General features: G+C 43.6%; 1 protein-coding gene across 1 annotated transcript in view; it reads left to right on the forward strand.

The window, feature by feature from the left end:
- Positions 1 to 4,402: 4,402 nt before the first annotated feature.
- LOC101853000 (serine/threonine-protein phosphatase 4 regulatory subunit 4) overlaps positions 4,403 to 8,722 on the forward strand; it is a gene marked incomplete at its 3' end in the record, with an annotated part of 10,052 nt that continues 5,732 nt past the window's right edge. Inside the window, 1 exon segment of the mRNA XM_035969823.1 lies at positions 4,403 to 5,116.

Raw genomic sequence — 8,722 nt, forward strand, 5'->3', positions numbered from 1 at the left:
ATATATATATATATATATATAGAGAGAGAGAGAGAGAGAGAGAGAGAGAGAGAGACTTGAATTATTGTTTCCGCATACCAAACCGCTGATGGCACATAATTGATTGAGTTTTCTGCTGTCGTCGCAGAACCATCTCTCGCCGGGAGGGGGGTGAGTCGTCACTATTTGGCCCGTGGTCACCAGTATTGCGAAATCTCGCGTACTCCGCGCCTCTGACGAATTTCACTCACCAACGAGCGCGCGTGAGTCAGCAAGGGGGAATAAGAGCCGGTATTGCACCAGAACTATTGAGGAGTTACCTCTCCTTTCGTGGGAACCGCTCGAGGATCGATGCGTACATCACAGAAGGGCGCATCTCCCGTTATTGATATTTTTGTTGAGTTTTTTTAAAAGATCATAATTGTTATTTATTCGTTAGAATTGTCTTGTCGAAAGTTTGAATTTGTGTTTTCCTATGGAAGAAAATCTCGTACAACGCTTTAAGACGTCCTCCAATTATTTCCTCTCTTAAATTTTTGTTTACGAAACGCTGTTTGTTGCGTTTTGTGTAGCGGAAAGGGAAAAGGAAAACAAAGGGGGCTGGGGAATAAGCGAGTCTTTGTTGTTTTTGCTACAGGCATACTGTACTTAGGGCGACAGGTGAGTTGGAAAGAATTGTGACAGAAAACACTCCGGTGTTTGCGATGTAACGGCTAGGCATTTCTGTTTGGGTAAGGTTTTCTTTTTGTTGTTGTGTCTGTCTGTCTTCTGGGACGTTACCCCCCTCTCAGCTCGGGTTGACCCCAGCAAGGAAGGTCGAGGTAGCCTGCCTTCTTAATTACTGAAATAGAGTCAGTTTACAATAGTACTTATATATATATATATTCTATATATATATATATATAAACAGCACATTTGGTACAGAGAAAAGATCCCGTGGAGAGGAAATTGTTATAAATACATGTAGAGAGTTGCGCGCCCTGTTGGCAGGACAGCGGTCTATTTACCTTCTTCTTGCCTCCCCTCCCCGTCCTTTCCTTCCCCAACCGTAACGCCCGATATGAAATACTTTTTGATTGATGGTATTGATTATTCGACTAAACTTTGGAATGGCAAGTCCCACTCCCCCGCCACCCCTTCCTTTCCTCTTCTGATCCCCCTTTTGTTACTGTTTCATTAACATACTCATTTACATACTCCTCACTTTTTTGTGTGTAATGATGAAAGAAATCCTTGCCCATGAAGTCGATATTGGAGAGAGGAAAAAAGAAGGAAGGGTGTGCTAGATCATATGGGCATTTGCTTAGCTAATAATATCATTCTATTTATATAAAATGTGTAAACAATTCGTTCTTTTCTATAAGTCGCGTGTCACGTAGACTCGGAATTGCTTGGTTCCTCCCCGAATGTTGGCTTGCGTCGTTTTAAATGTATTGGTTGTACACACTCACACACACACACACACACACACACACACACACACACACACACACACACACACACACACACACACACACACACACACACACACACACACACACACACACACACACACACTCTCTCTCTCTCTCTCTCTCTCTCCATCTCTCTCTCCTTCTCTCTCTCTCTCTTCTCTCTCTCTCTTTCTCTCTCTCTCTCTCTCTCTCTCTCTCTCTCTCTCTCTCTCTCTCTTATGTTTCACCGGGCCGCTCGCGCCTTGCTCGCCTCGCTTGCACTTTCTGCTTACTCACGCATCGTGCCCGCCTTGGCTGTTGCTCACGGTGCACTTGCCTCTTGTCCCATTCAGAGCAGGCCGTGGGACCCGTTCCTCAAACCGCAGCGAGTCGATGAGATTTTTTTTCCTGCCCCTTTTGCGCCAGGCCTATGCCTGTGGAATTGTGAACGGTTTTTATTTATTATTATAGCCAAGGGCACATGCTCTGCAGTCCTGTTATTGGCCGCTGTAGAGTGCAATGTTTAGATCATCTGTAGGTTACGATCTTAAACGTTGGTTGTTGGCGCAAGCTTTTATGTGGATTGCTCCTTCTTTCCTGTCAAACATATACCCTCTTTATCTCTTCTTCGTTTATGTGTTTCTTACTTTCTTGTAATATTTCTAATCTCCGGCATTTATATGATGTAAGTGTGCTGCAAGTGTTGCAAGTGCCGTAAAACGCTTACTTAAACAAAATAAACGATCTTTAATGTAAGTATGATGTTAGAAACAGACAGCAAGCCTGAAAGATGTCAGAAGTAAAGTGTTCATGTGGATGTGTGGCATCCTTCTTTCCAACCAAACATCTATCGTCCTTATCTCTCTCCGTTCTTTTCTTGATATGTTATTCTCTATTAATATCTCTATTTTTCAACACTGAAACGATCTACTTGTGTTGCGGATGACGTATAAATCGTACCGAAACTAAAACTGAAACCGTCCTGCTTATTATTGGCGCCGTTGATCTTGTCGATGCGTGTCTCCTTTCCTTAGCTCCTTTTCACTTTGATGATGAACCTTTTCATTAAAATGCATTTTTGTTTCTCGGATCTTAATGATAAATAAATCACACTTTATTGATACTCATTGGGGGGTTGGGGGGGGATTTGACTTGTAATTTCAAACATACACACTTGAATGCATAATATTTAAACGCACATTTAAAGAATGCCAAACACTCAAAACTACATCAGTGCTGCTGTTGATGTTGCTGTGTTACTGCCGCTATACTGCCGCTATACTGCCGCTATCGCCACACACAGGGAAGAACACATCCGTTGGCAAACATGAAGGTACGTCACGTTTCAAACAAGAAGGATGTAACAGAAATCACTGGATGGAAATAGTACAGAAGAAAACTGCGTAGGTGCAGCCGGGAGCTGCATGATACCGCAGCAGTTGCCCACGCACGGTGTCAAACTCCAGCGCACCTCCTTGGCACTGATGGCCTTTGCTGGGAACAAACGTGTGTGAGCTACCAGAGCTTCGAACAAGTGGGGAACTGAGTGCAAAAAAAAAAACTGTTAATGATTACAAAGATGCCTGTGCTGGTTGATTACTCGCACTTTTTTTGTTTATTTTATGTCTTGGTGGTTTCAGGTGCAGCTTACTACAGCGCACATTGCACTCAGGGAACCGTAGCATTTGTGAATGAATGGCACGCATGAAAACAGAAATCTCTGGGTACTGTTCTTTTTTTCTCTCTCGGAGATGCAGATATGAAATAAATAAGAAGGTGAAATTTGCTGCTCATTCGAATCGTTTTCGCTCACAATGATGTTTGTTGGATTGATTTTTTTTTTTCTTCAGTCTTTTTCTGAGAAGGGATTGACGTAAACAAAAATATCTGACGACGCTTTGCTTCTTTTACTATGCCATGGGATTATTTCGACGAATAGAAAATAACAACCAAAAATGTGAGTGAGGGTTCTGTTCATTGTCTGTCGCTTCTTTACCACCGGTCTTGTCTTCCTTAAAATCTTGTTTGTAACTTCTCAAACAACCGACAGGAATTCTTTAACCTTTTTTCGCCCCCACTGTAGCACCGCTAATCTTCGGCACTTTTATGACATTATTGTTTTGCAAGTGCCGGAAAACTCTTACTGAAGACACAATTTAGACCATTCACGACATGGGCTTCGGCCTGTCAAGGTCAACTTGGGCTGAGAAGGATGCAAAGTTCCAACTGAAAGACTGATACTTTGTAAGAAGTGTCCACACACGGAACTCGAACTGGGACCTTTTCCTTGAGAACGCAAAACGCCTAACTGCAACTCCACAGACACCGGTATTCTGTAATTTGAGTTTTTTTAGCTCTCTAATGACGTGGCCTATTGCTATCAGAGATGGACGTTAAAGTTAAAGTCATAGTTCTGCTCCTGAAATAAGTTCCATTTTGTAAAAGAGGCGTTTTCCCCCAAATTATACCTTGTATACGTCGTGCTCTCTGGGACGAACGGGATGATGCAGCCTTCAGAGGTCTTTTTGTGTGAAAGAGGTACCAGTTACGTGTGTTAAGTCAACTATTTCTTTCTTCTTTCCTTTCAGTCGTGGCACTGGTCAGCCTGTCTTTCCCCTTTCTATTTGATCATCCTTATGACCCTTCCTCGATCCACTTTTGATTAGTGCAATATAAAATATTTCTTTTCATTATACTTATTTCTTTTAGTGTTCAATTTTCTCCCCCGCCTCCACTGTTGTGTCTCGTGGGGTAAGGGAAACAGTAAGGCTATCCACTAGAGTAAGAGGGCTTTTCACTAACTAATGTGGGAAAAATTATCTCTGCTTCTCCCCCTCCCCCCCCCCCCCCAAGCCCCTTCCAGTCGTAACTGGAGACGTCACTCCATCAACTCTCCTCCCCCTCCCCTTTTTCCTATTTATTTCTTTTCTTTTCCGTCGTCCCAGGATTGCGGCGTCGCTTGGCGCAGTTGTTGCTTCCGCGTCGTCCGCTTCTGCGAGTGTGAGCGGGTCTCCCCCCTGAGCCCTGAACGCTTTTGTGCGTAGTTTCTGCTACTGGTGTTGTGAGTGTGAGTGTGTGAGTGAGTGACTCGACTGCCGGGGGAAACTTGAAGCGCGGCGGTGAGCGCGCTGGATGTGGTGGTGGACCGACCCCCCTCTTCTTTTTGACTCCTCGAACCAGAGCGCCGAGTGCGTTCGTTCACACCAAAGCGTTTTCTGTTTCTCAAAACTCAAACTCAAACCTGTTTTCCCTCGCGTGGAGAAGTACGTAGCACAGAGTTTCTCAGACCTGCTGCTTGCTGCTGTTGCTGTTGCTGCCTCCCCCTTCACCGGGATGCGAGGTGCCGTCGCCGCACATCTGTTGTGAGGTCTCTTGGCTTCGTGACCCCCGCATCCGTGGGCGGTTTCAACACGTGCTGTAATCGCAGCTACCTCTTGTTTGTTGTTTTGATTCGAAGGAGATTTTGTACGACGGTGAATTCCCGCCGAGGGCGTTTATCAAGTGTTCTCGACTCGCCGAGTGTTTAGTGTTTGTAATGTGTTTTTCACGGGAGTGATCTACTTGTGTGTTTGTTGAATCGCGTCGTCGACTGCTCTCCCACGGCACTCTTGTTCGTTTTGTTGACTGTTATTCGGCGCGCCTTTGATATATGGAATTCGTCTTAGAGTCTGGATTAGATGTCTTCGTTTGAGTGGAGGCACCTGGTTTGATAATCTTTTATGGTTAAAAATATACATAGATCTAATTAATAAGCCATAAATACTAGAGGCGCCGTGTTGTAATTGTCAGGGCAGTGTAGTGTTTCCATGTGTCATGTGACATTTATTATCAACGGCATGGCTTTTTAGTAAACCAGTATCAGTAGCCTAAAACGATTTAAAATGGTCTTTGCACCCACACTTTTCAATAGAATCTTTAGGATGGGCATCACACCTGTCTTATTTTCATATCTTCGCCATACAGAGTAGTTTGTTCTCGCGTCTGTTAACGTTTCGTTTTCATATTCTCTCATACCGCGTTGACTGCAAGCATTGTGCGGGGGGAGGGGGCGGGGGCTATGGTGGTAGATCCTTTCAATTCCCCCCCCCCCCCCTTCAGCCTTCTTCCCCGTCTTTTTTTTTAGTCTCTCGGTCTTATACTTTCATTTCTTCGCTTTCATTGTATTTTCTCATCGATGTGCTAGCGAGTTGTTGTAGGTCTTGCCTGTTTATGGGCCCACGTTTCTGGCTTTCTCAGATCTCCCTTCCACAAAAGTACGATTATTTTGTCGATCTGCTTCTATTATCTCAAGCTAAGCATAACTTTTGAATAGTTGGCCAGAAAATCCAGTCCTATCAGCGGTTTCCAAATTATTGATGAAATTTTGTCTTTGTCGGCGTACTTTTCCGAAAATAAGACCGTAACCCCCCCCTCCCCCCCAAACTAGTAAAAAAAACCGTGTTGCTAATGATGGAGACAATTTGTTTCTTCCTTGCTTCTCAATTTTATTTGTATGTGTGTACTTTTAATTTGAATGGCGAAACAGATGACCTGCTTATTTTATAAGTGACATCCTATTTCCTATTGTAATTTTGTTAGCCGTGCTCTATTTGGTTCCGTTTATCGAGATCGAGTCACTCCAGATTGTCGCTCAGCGGTCAATGGGAATAGCTCAAGTTATAACTACCGCATTGTTGGTTGATCATACAAGTGTGTTGAAACTTTTTCTATTTTATTTGGTCATTTTTCTTCCTCATTCTTTGTTGGCTTATTGTGGCTGTGACATGAGGGGGGCGAGCAGGTTTGCTTAACGAACGATGGGTGAATGGTCGCATGCTGGTCAGAGTATTTTTTTTTTCTATTTTGATTATTATCATTAATTGGTGGACATCTTGTAATTGCTATTTTTTTCATTTAGAAATTTCATTGATTGATTTGTTCACGATTCGTTTTCATATTCTGTGACGTCTATTTAAAAAGTCTCGTTTCATGATTTTTAACTTGTCAGCTTTGTGTTGTAACTTCAGGGTTGGTTTTTTTTTTTTGTGTGTGTGTGTGTGGGGGGGGGGGGGGGGGGGTATCTGAATTAGATTTTGTTTTTGTTACCAGTCCATGATTTTTGAAAGCTTTTAAAACTATCTGGAAGATACATACGTTGACTGCTCTCTTCACATTGTCCCTTTTATAAAGACCGTTTTATACTGTCTGGCTCCATACTATGCACATTGTAAAAAGCCGTGTTTATGTCCATGTTTTCCTTCTCTGACGGACCCCTATTCGTGGTTGGTTACAACACGCTCCAAGCGTACAGTTCCAGATGGTCGTATTGATGACAAGGAGGCATGAAACAGATGCGGCGTTAGGTTCTTGCAGATAAATAGGTATCACGTGTCTGTACTAATATAGGTAGTTTAGGAGCAGCGTCGAACTGTTGACTAGTTTCAGTGAACTGCTGTTGCGAGTTGAACCTTTAGCTGAGAGACGAAGCGAAGCGGCCGCTGGTACCGATCATGTTTCGCCGGGCAAGACGCTCTGACACGCTGCTGTTTGGACAACTTAGGAGCCACCCGGGGAGTCAGTCACGCGCCATTTCTTGGCGTGGCCCAGATAGTCTCTGTCAAGAGAAAGCCAGGGGTTTCGGTTCGATTCTTTCCTCTTCCGCGTCGGTTTCTGGTTGCGATATCTGTCAGGGTATTGTATAATGAGATAAATTGTGCTTCATCGATCGCGTTCTGAGGGATGTATCTTGAAAATCGGCCTCTCTGAGATTCTAAATCGGTGCTGTCTCGATATCTGATACAATGTTTTATGTCGCCTACAGCTAAAACAATATCGATTGGAATGCCGGAACAAATGAGAGCAGGATTGCTGGAATTACTCAGATTAATTGTTTACTGTCGTACTGTTATGTTCTTTCATAGCGAGTGGAAAATTTGACTCGACAGCTTCAAGTCTAATCATTTTTTTGGCACCAGTGTGTCATTTTGGTTTGATATGAAAGTCAAAAAGTAATTTCTTGTTCTGTTCAACCCCCCCCCCCCCCCCCAAATCCCTGCACACTCTCTCTCTTCCCCCCGTTTGCCTGCGTTAAAAAAACAAAAACAAATATGTTATCGCTCGCATTTTTGTCTGTCTTGCCTGTCCGTCATATTGTTTTGCCCCCCCCCCCCCCATTCCGCTCCTTTCTACTGTCTCCTTTTTACCTCATTGTTCTTACCTCACTCTTCCCCTTTACATTTCTTTGAGGTTTGTGTTGTGCACTCTTCTGTAAGCTGCTTCAGCTGAACAGCTCTGCGTGTCTTGTCACTGCTTACATCAGTGCGTCATTTCCCATAAGCTCTCAAGCTACCAACACCCCAACACCCCTTTCTCTTCCGGCGCCATTCGCTGCTGAATCTTGGAGAGCTGATACAATAATAATGAGACGTCAGAAGGTGCAACAGGTAGCTCTATAGCTCTAAACACACCGGGATGTGAACCCCGTCTGTTTATTTATTTCGTATTTTGTCTTTGGCTAGTGTTGCTTTTTCTTCCCCGCTACCGATTATTTTCCCCCTTCCGTTTTTGCTCTCTTATGTTTTCGTTCCACCCGGCCGGGTTCCAATATGCTATTCGGCTACTATTTCTGTCTACGTGCCCAACCTTGCTGACACTTGCAGCAGAAAAGCAATAACAAATCCTCTTTCGTTCACACAAACTCTTCCCTCTCCCAAACATACATGATGTTCTCTTTTCCGTGGTCACGATGTCTTGTGCACTTTTACCTCCCTCTATTTTTAGTTTTACCAGCACACTCATACACAATTGCTGTCTCTGCTGATATTCATCCCAAGAAATTTGACGAAGTAACGTTAACCGGCCCGAACCGAAAGAAATCTGCAATGTGACAAAACTGTGGGTGGCTGGCGAGTGTTCTGTTGCGGTTTTCTCCTACTTTTCTACCATTGATGAAACGATGTCGTCAGTCGTCCTGAACCCCCCCCCCCCCTTTCTTTGAACGTTGTTACTCTCAACATGATGTAGTAACGCCTCACTCTTATCATCGTCTCTTATATTATCATGACCTAATAACTAATAGAATTGTATGGAGTGCCTTTACTCTAACCAAAGCTAAAGTTAACAAAGTGGGCGGTTGGCAGGTGCTCTGGTGTGGTTTGCTCCTTTTTTACTATTTAAAAATCTCCTTCTTTTTGTGTTTGTTCCTCTTTTGTAACTCCCCTGATCTTCGGCACCTATATCACGACCTTTTTGAGTTGCAAGTGCCGTAAAACTCGTACTAAAACTAGAAGTTAGCAAAACCTAGTACGAATGAATAAATTTCCTTAATAAGA

The sequence above is a fragment of the Aplysia californica genome, unplaced genomic scaffold, assembly GCF_000002075.1.
Source record: "Aplysia californica isolate F4 #8 unplaced genomic scaffold, AplCal3.0 scaffold00186, whole genome shotgun sequence".
Lineage (NCBI taxonomy): Eukaryota > Metazoa > Mollusca > Gastropoda > Aplysiida > Aplysiidae > Aplysia > Aplysia californica.